Genomic DNA, 18,511 nt, shown 5'->3' with positions numbered 1-18,511 from the left:
GTGGGCAGGCACCAGTATGTTGAGGGAGATCAGGATGCGGGCAGGCACCAGTATGCTGAGGGAGATCAGGAGGTGGGCAGGCACCAGTATGTTGAGGGAGATCAGGATGTGTGCAGGCACCAGTATGTTGAGGGAGATCAGGACGTGGGCAGGCACCAGTATGTTGAGGGAGATCAGGATGCGGGCAGGCACCAGTAGGCTGAGGGAGATCAGGATGTGGGCAGGCACCAGTAGGCTGAGGGAGATCAGGACATGGGCAGGCACCAATATGTTGAGGAAGATTAGGACGCGGGCAGGCACCAGTAGGCTGAGGGAGATCAGGACGCGGGCAGGCACCAGTAGGCTGAGGGAGATTGGGACGTGGGCAGGAACCAGTAGGCTGAGGGAGATCAGGACATGGGCAGGCACCAGTAGGCTGAGGGAGATCAGGATGTGGGCACGCACCAGTAGGCTGAGGGATATCAGGACGTGGGCAGGAACCAGTAGGCTGAGGGAGATCAGGACGTGGGCAGGCACCAGTAGGCTGAGGGAGATCAGGACGTGGGCAGGCACCAGTAGGCTGAGGGAGATTGGGACGTGGGCAGGCACCAGTAGGCTTAGGGAGATCAGGACGTGGGCAGGCACCAGTAGGCTTAGGGAGATCAGGACGTGGACAGGCACCAGTAGGCTGAGGGAGATTGGGACGTGGGAAGGCACCAGTAGGCTTAGGGAGATCAGGACGTGGGCAGGCACCAGTAGGCTTAGGGAGATCAGGACGTAGGCAGGCACCAGTAGGCTTAGGGAGATCAGGACGTGGGCAGGCACCAGTAGGCTAAGGGAGATCAGGACGTGGGCAGGCACCAGTATGCTGAGGGAGATCAGGACGTGGGCAGGAACCAGTAGGCTGAGGGAGATCAGGACGTGGACAGGCACCAGTAGGCTGAGGGAGATTGGGACGTGGGCAGGCACCAGTAGGCTTAGGGAGATCAGGACGTAGGCAGGCACCAGTAGGCTTAGGGAGATCAGGACGTGGGCAGGCACCAGTAGGCTAAGGGAGATCAGGACGTGGGCAGGCACCAGTATGCTGAGGGAGATCAGGACGTGGGCAGGAACCAGTAGGCTGAGGGAGATCAGGACGTGGGCAGGAACCAGTAGGCTGAGGGAGATCAGGACGTGGGCAGGAACCAGTAGGCTGAGGGAGATCAGGATGTGGGCACGCACCAGTAGGCTGAGGGATATCAGGACGTGGGCAGGAACCAGTAGGCTGAGGGAGATCAGGACGTGGGCAGGCACCAGTAGGCTGAGGGAGATCAGGACGTGGGCAGGCACCAGTAGGCTGAGGGAGATCAGGACGTGGGCAGGCACCAGTAGGCTGAGGGAGATTGGGACGTGGGCAGGCACCAGTAGGCTTAGGGAGATCAGGACGTGGGCAGGCACCAGTAGGCTTAGGGAGATCAGGACGTGGACAGGCACCAGTAGGCTGAGGGAGATTGGGACGTGGGCAGGCACCAGTAGGCTTAGGGAGATCAGGACGTGGGCAGGCACCAGTAGGCTTAGGGAGATCAGGACGTAGGCAGGCACCAGTAGGCTTAGGGAGATCAGGACGTGGGCAGGCACCAGTAGGCTAAGGGAGATCAGGACGTGGGCAGGCACCAGTATGCTGAGGGAGATCAGGACGTGGGCAGGAACCAGTAGGCTGAGGGAGATCAGGACGTGGACAGGCACCAGTAGGCTGAGGGAGATTGGGACGTGGGCAGGCACCAGTAGGCTTAGGGAGATCAGGACGTAGGCAGGCACCAGTAGGCTTAGGGAGATCAGGACGTGGGCAGGCACCAGTAGGCTAAGGGAGATCAGGACGTGGGCAGGCACCAGTATGCTGAGGGAGATCAGGACGTGGGCAGGAACCAGTAGGCTGAGGGAGATCAGGACGTGGGCAGGAACCAGTAGGCTGAGGGAGATCAGGACGTGGGCAGGAACCAGTAGGCTGAGGGAGATCAGGACATGGGCAGGCACCTGTATGCTGAGGAAGATCAGGACATGGGCCTCAATTCACTAAGCTTATCTCCTGTCTTTAATAACTCTTCTAGAGTTGTTACCATGGTGATAAGGCATGTAGTATTCAGGAAACATTTTACCTCAGGCAAACCTAAAGTTAACTCTTCTGTCTTTAAGTTAAAGAGACACTGAAGCGAAAAAAAAATTATGATATTATGATTTGTATGTGTAGTACAGCTAAGAAATAAAACATTAAGATCAGATACATCAGTCTAATTGTTTCCAGTACAGGAAGAGTTAAGAAACTCCAGTTGTTATCTCTATACAAAAAAGCCATTAAGCTCTACGACTTTCAAAGTCGTGGAGAGGGCTGTGTTCTGACTTTTATTATCTCAACTGTTATTGAACTATTTAATTTTTCTCTGCCAGAGGAGAGGTCATTAGTTCACAGACTGCTCTGAAATAATAATTTTGAATGCTGAGTGTTGTGTAATCTGCACATATTAGAGAATGATGCAATGTTAGAAAAAACACTATATACCTGAAAATAAAAATATGAGAATATTTTCTTTGCTGCTAATCTCCTAGTAATTATTCATAGTACACAACCAATTCATTATATCATATATTTTTTTTCGCTTCAGTGTCTCTTTAACTCTTCAATCCTTAAAATAACTCCAGAGTTAAAGACAGGCTTTATTAACTGCGTGTGAAAATAACTACAGAGGAGGTAAATTAACTACAGAGGAGGTAACTTAAGGAATGAAGAGATAAGATAACTCTCTCTTATGTGAAGGTAAGTTTTCTCTTGCCTTATTATCTCCAGCATGATCTTAGTGAATTGAGGCCATGGGCAGGCACCAGTATGCTGAGGGAGATCAGGACGTGGGCAGGCACCAGTAGGCTGAGGGAGATCAGGACGTGGGCAGGCACCAGTAGGCTGAGGGAGATCAGGACGTGGGCAGGCACCAGTAGGCTGAGGGAGATCAGGGCGTGGGCAGGCACCAGTAGGCTGAGGGAGATCAGGACGTAGGCAGGCACCAGTAGGCTGAGGGAGATCAGGACGTAGGCAGGCACCAGTAGGCTGAGAGGGAGATCAGGACGTAGGCAGGCACCAGTAGGCTGAGGGAGATCAGGACGTGGGCAGGCACCAGTAGGCTGAGGGAGATCAGGACGTGGGCAGGCACCAGTAGGCTGAGGGAGATCAGGACGTGGGCAGGCACCAGTAGGATGAGAGGGAGATCAGGACGTAGGCAGGCACCAGTAGGCTGAGAGGGAGATCAGGACGTAGGCAGGCACCAGTAGGCTGAGGGAAAGGAGATGGTCACTAATGACACAATAGTATCAAACATTCGGGAATTCATTTAATCCTAAAACCAAACCTTTGCCATTAACATTTTTTAAATTCTTCGGAGAGTAACATAGAAACCGGTTGCTTGACGAGGATTCTGAGCTGGGGAGTTTACATAGCACCTGTGACTACAAGGAGACTGTACAGAAAATAATAGGGTGACACAATGAGGTCATGGGTCAGTCAGGCAGTTACTCTGCAAGGTGTGTTATGCTTTTAGGAGATGAATAGCAAATTGCTCAGCCATTTGTTGCTTTATTAAATGTTACAATCAGCACCTCCTCCCTTATGTAATCGGTTTACAGTGCGTAAATCCATACTTTCATCACTTAATGATGTGATTGGTACAACGTCCGCATCATAATACACCTTGTTACACACACATTGCAGAACTAGCAGACTCTTACAAATGCTATTCTGATGCTTATGACCTAGAGCAGAGGTCATTGTGGGCGTATTTATTTTTAAGAGGAACTGTATGGATAAAAATGTAATGAATAAAATGCTTATTTTTTTACAGTATCCATTTAGAAATGATTCAGTCAGTGTTGTTTGCCTATTCTTTCATCACCCTGATTTACATTCTTAAATTTATCACAGGTGGCAGGTGCAGCTCTGCAGAATGTTTGTTTACTGAGAGTTCTAAAGGCAGTACAAAATATACCTGGTCTCCTAGAATGCTCCGGAAGGAGAATTCTGCATAGCTAAACAGCCTAGGCCAGTGATCTGCAAACTTTGCTCTCCAGCTGTTGAGGAACTAAAAGTTCAATGCATTTGCCTTTATGAATCATGACTGTGCCTGTAAGGGCCCATTTCCACGATCACAGATTCGCATGCGTTTTTCGCATGCAAATTCGCATAGCAATACAAGTGAATGGGACTGTTTCCACTTGTCAGGATTCCTTTGCGTTTTTCTGTGCAGAAAAAATTCGCATGGCAGAGCCATCAGAATTCGCATATCACTATGCGAATCGCATACAATGGGCCTGATTCACCAAGCGGTGATAACTCAGTTATCACGCCTAAAAGACTTTAGGCATGATAACCTTTGCACCACACTGGTGAAAAGCCAGTTTAGGCGTGATAAGTTTAGGTGTGATAAGTTTAGGCATGCTAAGTTTAGATAAGTGTAGATAGCGTGCAAAGTCCCGCACGCAAAGCAGCGCCATTAAACTCTATGCGAAGTGCACCAGACTTTGCTAGCGCAAAACTTTTGATCAGCTGTGCACTGCGGTGCTAACGCAGTTGGTGCTTAAACTTATCACACCTAAACTTATCACGCCTAAACTTATCACACCTAAACTTATCACACCTAAACTTATCACACCTAAACTTATCACACCTAAACTTATCACACCTAAACTTATCACACCTAAACTTATCACACCTAAACTTATCATGCCTAAACTGAGTTTAGGCGTGATAAAGGGCTTTTCACCAGGGTGCTAACTGTTAGCACCGCTTTGTGAATCAGCCCCCATATATTTAATAGGAAATTCGGATGAGGTTTGGGTATGCAAATTTTCATGTGAATTTGCATAGAAACAATGGAAAAGCACACCAGCATACATCGTCATCCATGCTAATTTTTATGCGAATTCGCATAGACCCGCATGCGAAATTCGCATCCGCATGCAAATTTTTACCGCAATGATTCGCACCGCACAAGTGGAAATGTAGCCTAAGACTCCTGCAATGCATTGTGGGACTTGTAGTTCCTTAACAGCTAGAGAGCCAAGTTTGCAGATCACTGGCCTAGGCTAAACATCACTGGGAGGGAGGAGCTATATATAGTGAGAAGAATATGGAGGCTGCCATATTTATTACCTGTTAAACAATACCAGTTGCCTGGCAGCCCTCTTGATCTATTTGACTGCAGTAGTGTCTGCATCACACCAGAAACAAGCATGCAGCTAATCTCATCAGATCTGGCAATGTCAGAAACACCTGATCTGTTACATGCTTGTTCAGGGGCTTGGCTAAAAGTATTAGAGGCCTTTGCCTCTAATACTTTTAGCCAAGCCCCTGAACAAGCATGTAACAGCAGGACAGCCAGGCGACTGGTATTGCTTGAAAAGAAATAAATATGGCAGCCTCCATATCCCTCTCGTTACAGTTGTCCTTTAAAGCGGTATTGTCACCATAAAAAAATCTAATTTCTACAGCAACTGGTCTGAGTGTATTAAGTGATAAAGATGCTAATCCTGCATTCAAAACTTTTTCTGCTGTTATGGTTTGGAGTTATCACATACTTTAGGAGCACTGGCCCTTTAATAGCCATTGCCATTCAGTTGCATGCTGGGGCTTCTTTTTATCTATAATATATTCATCCTCTTCCCTTTATTTCCCTGCCTAGCTGAAACATGATCCTCTGCTCACTTGTTTTTACACGCAAGCTCAAGCTTTATCTACTTATATATGTTTTTTCCATGGCATAGTATAGCTAATCCTCCTACTTTAAAGAGAACCAGAGAGGAATAATTAAAAGTTATTTATACATACCTGGGGCTTCCCGCAGCTGCAGAAACCCTAATCGCTCCGACGCTGCGGTCCTCAGCTTCCCCCGTTCGCCGGTGCGGGTCCCGTCACTTCAGCCCGACTGGCCAGTCGGTCGTAGCTGAAGTGCGCTCCTTGCGTACCTCTCCAGCGGCTGCTGGAGAGATACACAAACAGCGCACTTCACTGGCGTAGGCTGGCCACGCCCCCTGGAAGGACGGGACTAGCACCTGCAAACGGAGGAAGCTGAGGACCGTAGCGTGGGAGCGATTAGGGTTTCTGCAACTGCGGGAAGCCCCAGGTATGTATAAATAACTTTTAATCCTCTCTGGTTTCCTTTAAGGATTCTCTTCTGTGGATCAGTTTGGCTGCTGTTACTGTTTTTGTTTTTAAATTTTGGAATTTAGTGAGACTCTGTGCTGTCACCTCATTGGCTGCTCAGCTTCCATTCATTCTCACAGCCAGAGAGATCCTTTGTGTGAAGTGTGACTTCATTAGCGATAGAGCACACTTTAGTATCCAAACTTTTTTTTTCCCCTCCTTGCTTTCATAGCAGCCACTTCTGGAAGTCTTGGCAGATTTTGTGTCATTTTATTCTATTCTTGCTGCAGAGCTCCGCTTGCTGTGGGTAGATGAGACTTGTCAGAACAGCCTCCCACCACTAATCTATTTTTACATGTGCAATCTGCCATTCTGTACATTCGCACAGTTGCGCTTCCTGATACTCCACTTGACATGCTTTTTTCATTCCTTTTAACTGAAATCACGGGATAAAAAGCAAAGTTCTCCAGAAATATTGCGAAAGGTTCCCTACCTAGGAAGAGACCGCCTGCCGCTTGCTATGATTTCTGGCTTCTTCAAAGGAAACCCTGAGGGGAAAATAAACTGAAGAGATAAACAATTATATCTATCCTCCTCCTCCTAAAATGACTTTTAGGCTAGTTACACACCAGGACGTTGCATTTAGGGGACGTTATAGGGCACATAACGTGCCCCTAACGCAACGCCTGGTGCTCTCTGATGTGGACGTCAGAGTGAGCCGCGTCACGTGGTCCTGCTCGGCCAATTGCCGCACAGAGCGGCTGCTCCAGGACGTAAACACTGCACGTCACACCGTGCAGTGAATATTAATTAGCCATGTGCCTGGCCGCTCTCCACTCCTCCCCAACACTAGTGAGCATGTGCGCACAGTCTAACGCGGCTTAGCCGCGCATAACGCACAGCATGCAGCACTCTCAACGGATGTGCTGCGTTACAATGTAACGCACCGTGGGCACTGTGAACAGCCCTTTGATTTTTCATTGCTATGCGGTGGGGCTGCGTTACAGGCTGCACTAACGTGCGCCTTTAACGTCTCACTGTGAAAGCAGCCTTATAGATTTCCTACAGGTTTCTTCCCTTTCCTACACTACCCAGATTTGGAGGGTATGGTAGAGCAATACGAATGGTTCGGAACAGGTCTGCTCCCTGAGAGGGCATACAAACCAGCAGGGCTGCAAATTGCCCTAGAGGTAGCTCAGGGACTACTCTCCCTGCCCTCAGAGTTTGGGGTGTGTAAAAGGCCTACAACTGAAAGAATTGGTGGTGGTGGTGGTGGGGGGGGGGGGGGGGGGGGGCGCGTGTTGCAATGCACCGCACATACACAAGATAAATAATAATCACATTTGTATATCGATTTTCTCCTGTTGATCTCAAAGCGAATGACGCACAGTGCAGTGAATAAGGACCCTTTTCCACTGCTGCTTTTGCTTCCGCCTGCAATTGTGCTGCGGGGCGTTTACCCAACGAAGTGCAATCGCAGCGAGAATTGCGTGAGTCGGCGATTGCGTGCGGGGAAAAAAAGCAATGCACACTAGCGGGAAATGAGCATCACGATTTACATGCAAGTTAAAGTGCTCTAGCGGTCAGCAAACCGGCTGCAACTCGCTTTTTGAAGCGGATGGCAGCCTGTGGATAAAGGGCCCATCGGAAGCAGCAGGGCAGCAAAATGTGACATTCTACCCTCTCTGGAGCAAGGCAGCTTCACGATTTACCAGTGTGGAATAGCATGTGATACCGCTGCTTGGTAATACAGAGTCTTCCTTCTGACACTTATTATAGAAGCTGCTCCATAGTAACTGCAGCCCCTTCCCTCACAGACCTTCTCTATAAGAGGAATGGATTGTGTCACGGTCAGATGGTTCCACTCCTGTGCTTTCTCTTGTTTTCTTCCTATTTATCGTTGAGTAATTTGTGTGTTTTCTCACAAGTGCCTCTACTGCCTCCCACAGATACTTCATCTCTAAGCCGGGGACATCATTATTTTCATATTAACCTGCGGGAATGTCTAATCGTGGTAACGGCAGTTTATTTTGCTTTTCATCATCATCCCACAGTAGCTGTATGATCAGCACTATGGAATACCTAACTTTCTGTCTGTGGTAGGGGCCCTTTTCCAGGGGCCCACTACAAATTGCAAAATTGCCAATGTTTTGTGTTAGCCATTTGTAAGCCATTTGAGGTGCGTTTTCTGGTGATATAGGCATTGTATTGTAAACGCTCATAAAATGCTGCAAGTCCTGCGATGGTGACTTCCAAAACCGCAATCGCCCCAGTGGGTTTTACACCACTGACTACTGGCCTGGACACACACACACCATCCCAGGTTCCCCTAGTGATGGGTCCATCCTCCTGGCCTACAGGCATTCCATCCCAGTTTCCCATAGCAATAGGTCCATCCTACTGGCCTACAGACACACCATCCCAGGTTCCCATAGCAATAGGTCCATCCTACTGGCCTACAGACACACCATCCCAGGTTCCCATAGCAATGGGTCCATTCTTCTGGCCTACAGGCACACCATCCCAGGTTCCCATAGCGATGGGTCCATCCTCCTTGCCTACAGGCGCACCATCCCAAATTCCAGCAGTTTAGATCATTCTAGGTTGAACCTCTGTCATCTTATATCAGATGGGTTCTTTTACTAAACTTTCTTCTGAGTGGCTTCGCTACAGGCCAGAATATGTAATCCGCCATTTGTGTCCGGAGGCTACACCTAGATCAGTAATGGTCACAACTGCCAGCAGCAGGAGAAAAGGGAACAAAGAATGTGTGCTTTGCCTTCAGAGGACAGCTGGCCACACATTTATCAATGTTCATGTATATAAATTTACATCCAGCTTGTCTGAAGCTAAATACACACACTTAAGCCCCCCCCCCCCCCAAAAAAAAAAAAAAACAGGAAGAAAAAGAAAAATGCAGCATGCAGGACTTTTTCATCATTAGAAACACTTATACTTATAGCTATATTGTACTGGCCATGCACTCCCAGTGATGCTTAGCCTAGGCAGAATTTTCCCCCCAGAGCATTCTGGGAGACCAGGTATTGTTTCTACTGGCTTCAGAACTCTCAGTAATCAAACATTCCGCAGAGATCATCTGACAGGACTAAAGGTGTCACCAGCTGTGATAAATTTCAGACTTAAAATCAGGGTGAGGAAATATTTTACACTAGGGAAACATTTGACTAAATAACTTTTATAGATGGATATTTAAAAAAAAATATTCATTACATTTTTACTACAGGTCCTCTTAAATTTCTGTATCTGAAAGAAAGTTAAATATACTGAGGGTGTCACTGTTTTTTCTGCGGAGGTGGAGGGACGGATATTTCTTCAGTTTATCAAAAAATGTGAATGATTTAGTTCCTCAGAATAGTTCCTGTGGTGGGTGTGATGAGTAATGAGTGACTCACCTCTGTGCTTCTAGTCTTGCAGTTCTTGGATTAAAATAGCCTTTAGGCACCCCGGTACATCAAATGATAGTCCATCCAACTGGCCTGCAGACACACCATCCCAGGTCCCCATAGTGATGGGTCCATCCTACTGGTCTACAGACACACCATCCCAGGTCCCCATAGTGATGGGTCCATCCTACTGGTCTACAGACACACCATCCCAGGTTCCCATAGCGATGGGTCCATCCTACTGGTCTACAGACACACCATCCCAGGTCCCCATAGTGATGGGTCCATCCTACTGGTCTACAGACACACCATCCCAGGTTCCCATAGCGATGGGTCCATCCTACTGGTCTACAGACACACCATCCCAGATTCCCATAGCGATGGGTCCATCCTACTGGTCTACAGACACACCATCCCAGGTTCCCATAGCAATGGGTCCATCCTACTGGTCTAAAGACACACGAACCCAGGTTCCCATAGCGATAGGTCCATCCTACTGGTCTACAGACACACCTTCCCAGGTTCCCATAGTGATTGGTGCATCCTACTGGTCTACAGACACACCATTCCAAGTTCCCTTAGTGATGGGTCCATCCTATTATCTTATACACACACCATCCCAGGTTCCCATAGTGATGGGTCCATCCTATTGCCCTACAGGCACACTATCCTAGGTTACCATAGCAATGGATCCATCCTACTGTCCTACAGACACACCATCTCAGTTTCCCATAGCAATGAGTCCACCCTCCTGGCCTACAGGCACACCATCCCAGGTTCCTATAGCGATAAATCCATCCCACAGGCACACCATCCTAGGTTCCCATAGCGATGAGTCCACCCTCCTGGCCTACAGGCACACCATCCCAGGTTCCCATAGCGATAAATCCATCCTACAGGCACACCATCCCAGGTTCCTATAGCGATGAGTCCACCCTCCTGGCCTACAGGCACACCATCCCAGGTTCCTATAGCGATAAATCCATCCTACAGGCACACCATCCTAGGTTCCCATAGCGATGGATCCATCCTACAGACACACCATCCCAAGTTCCCACGGCACTAGATACTTTCCGGATGAACTGAACTTCTGTCATCTTATATCGGATGGGTTCTTTTACTAAACTTTCCTTTTCTACAGGCCAGTGTATGTAATCCGACCTGTGTCCGGAGGCTACACCTAGATCAGTAATGGTCACAACTGCCAGCAGCAGGAGAACAGGGAACAATGAATGTGTGCTTTGTCTTCAGAGGACAGCTGGCCACACATTTCTCAATGTTCACGTATATGCATTTGCATCCAGCATCCATTTTTTGAAGCTAAATACACACACTACAGGTAGCCATACATCAGTGGACATTGCGGCCAGATTGACCTTTCAATTCAATAATTGAATTGGAAGAGAAATGGTGCTGCAACATGGCTGCTCGATTGTTCTTTTGTTTTTCTTTTGATTTTCTTCGGAACTCTGTTGTCTGAATCGGTCAGATATGCTAGAAAATCTCGGTCACAACGTGTCTGTACAGCCTCTGCCCTGCACTGTCACCCAAAGAATCTATTTTGCCTGCATACAGAGTTGCCATTTTGATGTCCGTTCCATACCGAGTAGGGCAAATTCTCTGCATTTTTGTAGTGTTGTACGGAGTGTCACCTAAGCCTGTCAGCAAAAAACTAGACAGTCAGATTTGTATTGGTTCTTTCTACAGGCAAAGCTGAAAGCCCTAGTTTATATGTGTTGTATAGAATAGACCATCATTTTCAATGCTTAAAATTTGACACACTGCACATAAATTATCATTCTTATTACCTGACTTTTATTGGAAAACTGTCTTTGGGCTGAGACACACCAGAAAAGTTTCCCAAACGCTAGAGGGTTTCAAATGCTCTTCCCAATGTAATGCTATGGTTTTTTTTTTTTTTTACAAAACCTCATCGCTCCAGTGTGCATAGACACATAGGATAACATTAGCAGGAGGTTTCAAAAACTCAAAACGTTTAGAGAAACTCCTCTGGTGTGCACCAGGCCTTCCTGTGTGACTGTCGGTTGCACTTTGCTTGGATGGAATAGAAGTATGGAAACTGTCCTGACTCCTCCCCTTATCCCATCATTACCCACAAGAGGTAGCCAGAGGAGGATTCTCCTGTTAACACCTACCTAACCACACCCACAGCCTCTACTGCTGCAGGAGATTAACTCTTTGTGGCCAGCTCTGCAGAGTATCTTAATTTTTGTTTATTTATTTTTTTAATGTAACTCCTCAGCTTTGTATTGCAGGCAGAGCAAAGTGATGCATGGTGCAGGTGTTTTTTTTATAAGGTGGCAGTGCTGCCGACAGACATTTTTAATCTTTCAGCAGTGGGAGGAGGAGGGTGGTGGTCAGGTCAACTGCTTTGTACTGGTAATCGACTGCGACTTCTTGCCAGCAGCTTGAAGCCCACTTCCAATGTATTTATTCCAAAAAGTTACAAATCAATAGAAAGACAATTTAACTCCCACTGATGCTGAGCAGTGTGATGTTGTAGGGGGGCTGAGTGAACTTTTGACCTTTATAAAAATGTGAATATCTCAAAAACTATAAAAGATAGAAAGATGATTTTTTGCAGCACAAATGGGCACATGCACAGCACTACCCACCCATACCAGATTCATGCCTGTAGGTTGTTGGATGGAGATGGGTATTGTTTTGGAAGTAATAAGTGCTATTATTTTCAAAATTAAATTTCTGCAGCACAAATGGGCACAAAGGTAGCACTAACCAATCATGATGGAATTTTTATTTGTACTGATTGTAGCGGGACCAGCTTCACATAGCCGTTTAGGCTCGGTGACGGCTGTGTTTTTGTCCCGGTTTTGTTGCGCCAGACAAGGTTTGGCAACTTTGTATATTTACTCTGAAGAAGTTGCCGGTCATTTTCTTAGAACGTTAGATACTGCATGTTCCTCTTTCACGGAAGATGGAGGCATTCTGTGGTTAAACAGTTTGTAATGAATGTTTTTAATTCATATTTTTGCTTGATCTTGTAGCATGTGTACTTATGCAGTAATATTCAAAGAAACTGAGCATCGGGTAGCTTAAAGGGCATCCGAGGTGAAAATTAACTGATGAGATTAACAATTGTATCTATCCTCCTCCTTCTAAAAATGACTTTTTTTAGATATCCTGAAGTTTTATTTTATATTTAAATCAAATTTTTACTGTTTCATAGTCTCTGCTCAATGATACATGCATTGAAGTATGCTAGAACGCAAATCTATGAACTATTGACCCTTTTTATCTCTTTCCTGCTCTCATAAGCCATTTACTGACAGAAAAGTGTTTTATGGCTGTAATTCCTTATCAGTGAGGGTTATGCTATAGTCCGACCCAACACCGACCTGGATAGAAACTGTCACTTGCATACCTGATATTTAACTCTTTCAGGCAGAGAAAGAAAAAAAGGAACACAGCATAGTAATTTGTGTGCTAGGCACTGTACATACACATGTCTATCTCATCATGTCACGTCACCTCGGTTGTCCTTTAAGCAATTGTGTACACATGTCTTAGCATTCCGTTTATTTTCCTTCTTGAACAGAAGGGGCTGTATGCACCCAAAAACCTGACTTCCAGACTGCAGCTGACCTGCATTTAGCTTATGCGTCTGTAATAGCTGAACATGAAGTCAGTGGTCTGTGTACAATATGCAATGTAAGCTGCAGTTAATCAAAAACACACTGGGGCGTTTTAAAAGCCTAGTTCCTAAGGCCTGGCTTACATTAGCCTAAAAAACAGGTTTAGTGGACAAGAACGGATCCCATATTAACCTATGGATCCGTTGACATTGCTCCATTCAAATCGATCTGTTCGGCATGGACCGCAAGTTCGGCATGGGCCACACACACACGCACGCATGCACACGTAGCCTGCGAGGTCCCCGGCATCTTCCTGGCTTCTTCCGTGTTCCCGCTGTCAGGTCCGGTAATCTGGCGACTTCCAAGCAAGTCACCAATGTACGCGCATGCGCAGGAGGCTGCCGGCACCCACGTGAGGACATGGGTGACTTACTTGGAAATCGCCGGTTTACAGGACTAGACAGCTGGACTACAGAAGAGACCAGGAAGATGATGGGGACCTTGCGGGCTACGGGGGGCTGGAGGAAGCCCTAGGTAAGTCCTGATTTTGATTTTTGTCCGCTGCTCATGGTCCCTTTAAATATGCACAGAAAGCATAATTAATAGCACCTCTAATTTCCACTAATCAACATGACTGCTTTGTGCATTTGCCCTTTTCAGCGTTGATTTGGTTGGGCTTTTATTGTTTGCTGCATTCCTTGTCTTATAATAAGCTTTGAGAGATTGCTGAAAACATCTATTGGAACACTGTGTGATCCTGAAGTGAGATAAATGGGGACAGCATCATCAGGTCAATCGAGGAATAAGATGTCACACAGCATCCTGTGTTGTTGAGGATGCTGGCGGCTAATACACGTGTTGAGTTCTGTGGTGTGTTAGTCCTTGGCTTGTGTAGCGGGAGGATGAAAGCGGTTGCACATAAGCACTTCTGCACAGGAAGGAATGAAGCTGGGACTGAACTGACATCAATGAAAGCCCAGTTTTAAAGCAAAATAGAAGCGAAAATAAACTGATATAATGAATTGCATGTGTAGTACGCATAATGAATAGAACATTAGTAGCAAAGATAAGTCATTTTTATTTTCAGTTTATAGTTTGTTTTTTATTGTTTTTTTTATAACATTGCATCATTCTGTCAAGCTGCAAAGCAGAAATAATGACCCTTTGAATTTCCCTGCAGTAAAACCTTATCTCAAGCTGTCACTCAGTTTATTGGCTGTTCAAGTGCTTCAGAAAACAGCACTGCATTCAACTGAATAGCTCAGAGAAGCTCTTTTGCATACATAAGTTGTTGTTGTTATTTTACTCTTCCTGTATATTTCTGTGCTACTAATGTTCTATATTTTTAGCTGTACTACACATACCATTCATTATCTCAGAAGTTTATTTTTGCTTTGAATTTGCTTTAAAGAACCACTATCGCGAAAATCGTAAAATGTAAAATAAATGTAAACACATACAGACAGGAAGTACGCTTCTTCCAGGGTAAAATGAGCCATAAATTACTTTTCTCCTATGTTGCTGTCACTTACAGTAGGTAGTAGAAATCTGACAGAACTGACAGGTTTTGGACTAGCCCATCACCTCATGGAGGATTCTCAGTAAAGCTTTTATTCTTTATAAAGACATTCCCTGACAAGGATTTATACAATCATGCTGGCCAGTCTCCCTGCTCGCTGCACAGGTTTTTTTTTTTTGGCAGTTGGACGGAGCAACTGCCATTCGGTAAATGCTTTTGAAACTAAAAAAAAAACCTTAAAATCCCCCACGAGGAGATGGACTAGTCCAAAACCTCTCGGTTCTGTTGGATTTCTACTACTTACTGTAAGAGACCGCAACATAGGAGGAAAGTAATATATGGCTCATTTTACTCTGGAAGAAACCTACTTCTTATCTGTATATGCTTGCACACATAGAGCTAAAGGAAAAGGTGTCAAGTGTATTTTATTCATGTATTTTTTCCCCCTCTTGTATTGCAGAGCCCTTTCAATCAGTGCAAGAAATGAATGACCAGGAAGCAGAGGGGGCCTATGCCGTGTGACCCAGAATCCACTCTCCTTCTGCCAGAGGTAACTGCTTCCTGCCTGTGGTGACGGCTTGTCAATGGCTGACAGGCCGCATAGCTGGAGTCAGTCCGGGAGAAGCGCTCTGCTGCGAGCTTGTCAGGAAAGCTGCCCCTCTGGGGAATGCAGCATGTGAATGTACAGGCTGATAGAAGCACATGATGTAATGTGAGGTTACTTCATGCCAGAAGGAGCTGCAGTTATAGCTTTGCAGGCTGCAGCTTTTTTTCCTTTACTGCAAAAGTTGATGTCCTCACATTTAGAGGGTCACTGTTTATCTTAGACCTGAGAGAGGGATATGATGGCAGCCATATTCATTTCCTTTTCTCCTGCTGATCTTTGGCTGCAGCAGTGTCTGAATCACACACCAGAAACAAGCATGCAGCTAATCCAGTCAGAAACCTCTGATCTGCATGCTTGTTCAGGGTCTCTGGCTAAAAGTATTAGAGGCTGAAGATCAGCAGGATATCCAGGTAATGCCTAAACCAACCCCCTCCCACACCTAATGTCTAAGCCTAGCAACCCCCCCCCCCCCCCCCTCTAGTTGTAGCCAATTGGCTACAGCCACTGATTCCTGTGTAGTAGCCAATTGCCTGCTACCGCCATCAGGTGCCCAAGTCACTGCTTGGACACCCGATTACCGATATTTAGCTGCTGATCCCTGCGTCCAAATTGACCCTATCCATATTAAGGTCACTTTCCAAGCCAGCCATAGATAATCGCTTTCAGTGGTGATCGGTATAGCTGTATTTTGTCCCATGACAGGTCCTCTTATCAGATGTGCTGTGAAACTTGGCTGCGTGCATTGCTTGCGCTGTGATGCGTGCACGACTCCGCTCCCTGAAATCAGATAAGGAAGTGGCCGCTGCGCTCCTAGCAGCGGCAGCAGTCATTGTGCTGCACTTTCCCCGCGGCCATTATTGTTGGGACTTCACATACGGTTTTGTTTCCTCGGAAGAGATCTTCGGAGATGGACCCTGGGGAAGTACAATTGCCTTTTGTGTCAGCTCTCCCGTATCCCTCGATCGCTGGACACTCAGCCAGGCTTTCCCTTTTAATTGGGGTCAGCCATCCATTCCCGAGCATGAGAAGTTGCTCTGTGTCTATGTATAGTACCCGGCTGAGCAATTTGTGCGATGTGCTGGAAGTGGCCGCGCTGTGGGCAGATCATTAGAGGGAATCAGACCGGGCCGTCTCTCTTGACCTTGTGCATTGAATCCCTCCTTGTGTTTGCTTTGTGCGCACAAATATTATAAAGGTGGCTTAAGAAGGGAGATGGATGTCGCTAGTGCTGCAGGAAGAATAAGAACCTCGTGCTCTCATTATGTGGCCCATCCAATGTATACCAGACGTCCCTGTAGGCAGGTGTCCAGCCTTCTTCTGTGCTAGAGCTGAGCTAAACACTTATCGCTAAAAGCGCAATAGGAATCAGTATGTGTAACGATGATGGGCAGATTCGACCAAGAGACAGATCTCCCTCTGATCCAATTTGATTAGCAAGAGATCTGTCGGCTGCCCATACACCGCATGCAGATTCCCAATCAATTTCATAATGAAATCGATCCGGAATCAGCCTTGGGACGCCGTCTCCCTAATGTTCAATGCTAAACACCACCAACGCCACCTCTGTAAAAAAAAAAAATAATAATAATAATAATAAAATGAAAAAGGGAAATTGCAAAAAAAAAAAAATCGCATAGAACAGATATGATTATTTAGTTGTTTTTGTTTTTTTTTAATAGCGCCAACACTTTCCCCAGCACTTTACAGAGTACATATTCGTGTTACTTAGAGGAGCTCACAATCTAATCCCTACCATAGTCCTATGTCTATGTATGTATTGTGTAGTATATGTATCGTAGTCTGGGGCCAATTTAGGGGGGAGCCAGTTAACCACTTAATGACAAGCTGACCTATAAAAACGTCCTGCTAGAGCCTCTTAACGGCTCCAGGATGTTTTTATAAGTCAGACAGTGCTGCTGCCGCCGTGCGCGTGAAAATGGTGGGGAAAAAAAACAAACAATGCACCTTTATTTCAAAATGATATCTTGTCGCCATGCTTTGTACGAGGGACATAAATAAAATCCTGTGATAACCAGGACAAATAGACAGATAAAATGTGTGGGTTTTATGCACAGTAGCAGTGCTTATATTAAAACTATAGGGGATGAAATTGGAGAAATAGTGTATTTTTTCATTTTTTCCTTGTATTTTCCAAACCAATATCAACCCCAAAAAGCCCAATTGGTGGTGAAAAAAACAAGCTATAGATCATTTCTTTGTGATTAGTAGTGATTAACCACTTATCGAGGCGGCGGCTGGTCTCACCTTTATTTCTATGGAAACGTTTCCTGTCGGTTCACGGAGCGGGACTCCGTGAACAGCCTGCGAGCCTCCGATTGCGGCTCGCAGGCTAAATGTAAACACCCGGGGACGTAAACCCCGGTGTTTACATTTTACGGCGCTGCTGTCACAGCAGCGCCGTAAAGGAGATCGGCGACCTCCGGCCTCTGATTGGCCGGGAATCGCCGCCATCTGATACGCTGAAGCCTATCTGAGGCGGTACAGGAGGGTAAAAGAGGGAGGGGGAATATCGCTGCGGAGGGGGGCTTTGAGGCGTCCCCCTGCTAGGCACAAATAGCCGGCGGCGATCAGACCCCCCAACAGGACATCCCCCCCTAGTGGGAAAAAAAAGGGGGGAAGTCTGATCGCCCTGCCTGCCACCTGATCTGTGCTGGGGGCTGAAGAGCCCACGCAGCATAGATCATAAAAACATGGGCTGGTCGTTAAGTGGTTAAAGAGAACCCGAGGTAGGATTTAATAATGTTAGTAGGGCACGGAGGCTGCTTCTGCACACTATCACCAGCCTCTGTGTCTGTACTGTGCCGCCCCCAGGCCCCTCCCTGTGCTCTGCTGTCCCCCCCCCCCCCGTAATAAAAATCGCCGTGCTAGCAACATGCACCTTGTTGCTAGCAGGCTGTTTACCTTTGTGGTGCCATTCAGCGCCGCTCCTCACCTCCTCTATATCACCACTCTCCGCCCACATCCCTTCCTTCCAATCAGCAGGTGGGAAGGGACGTGGGCAAGGAGTGGTGGTATAGAGGAGGCGGGGGAGCGGAGCTGAATGGCACCACAAAGGTAAACAGCCTGCTAGCGACGAGGTGCATGTTGCTAGCACGGCAGTTTTTATTACGGTGGGACAGCAGAGCACAGGGAGGGGCCTGGGGGGGGGGGGGGGGGCACAGTACAGACACAGAGGCTGGTGATAGTGTGCAGAAGCAGCCTCCG

The 18,511-nt window shown here is 46.8% G+C and overlaps 1 protein-coding gene across 12 annotated transcripts in view; it reads left to right on the top strand.

Moving 5' to 3' along the window:
- TIAM1 (TIAM Rac1 associated GEF 1) overlaps positions 1-18,511 on the top strand; it is a 497,838-nt gene that overhangs the window by 278,127 nt on the left and 201,200 nt on the right. For 11 of the 12 annotated variants that reach the window (XM_068270618.1, XM_068270623.1, XM_068270612.1 and 8 more), the window contains one exon: positions 15,140-15,229. The gene's annotated coding sequence lies outside the window, so the exon portion shown is untranslated. Of the gene's footprint in view, positions 1-2,618; positions 2,771-15,139; positions 15,230-18,511 lie in introns of all 12 variants that reach the window. The other variant, XM_068270615.1, reaches the window with a different exon arrangement.

This window comes from Hyperolius riggenbachi, chromosome 2 (assembly GCF_040937935.1).
Source record: "Hyperolius riggenbachi isolate aHypRig1 chromosome 2, aHypRig1.pri, whole genome shotgun sequence".
NCBI classification, from domain to species: domain Eukaryota; kingdom Metazoa; phylum Chordata; class Amphibia; order Anura; family Hyperoliidae; genus Hyperolius; species Hyperolius riggenbachi.
The sequence above is the reverse complement of the archived record's forward strand: the minus strand, read 5'-3'. Positions and strand labels throughout refer to the sequence as shown.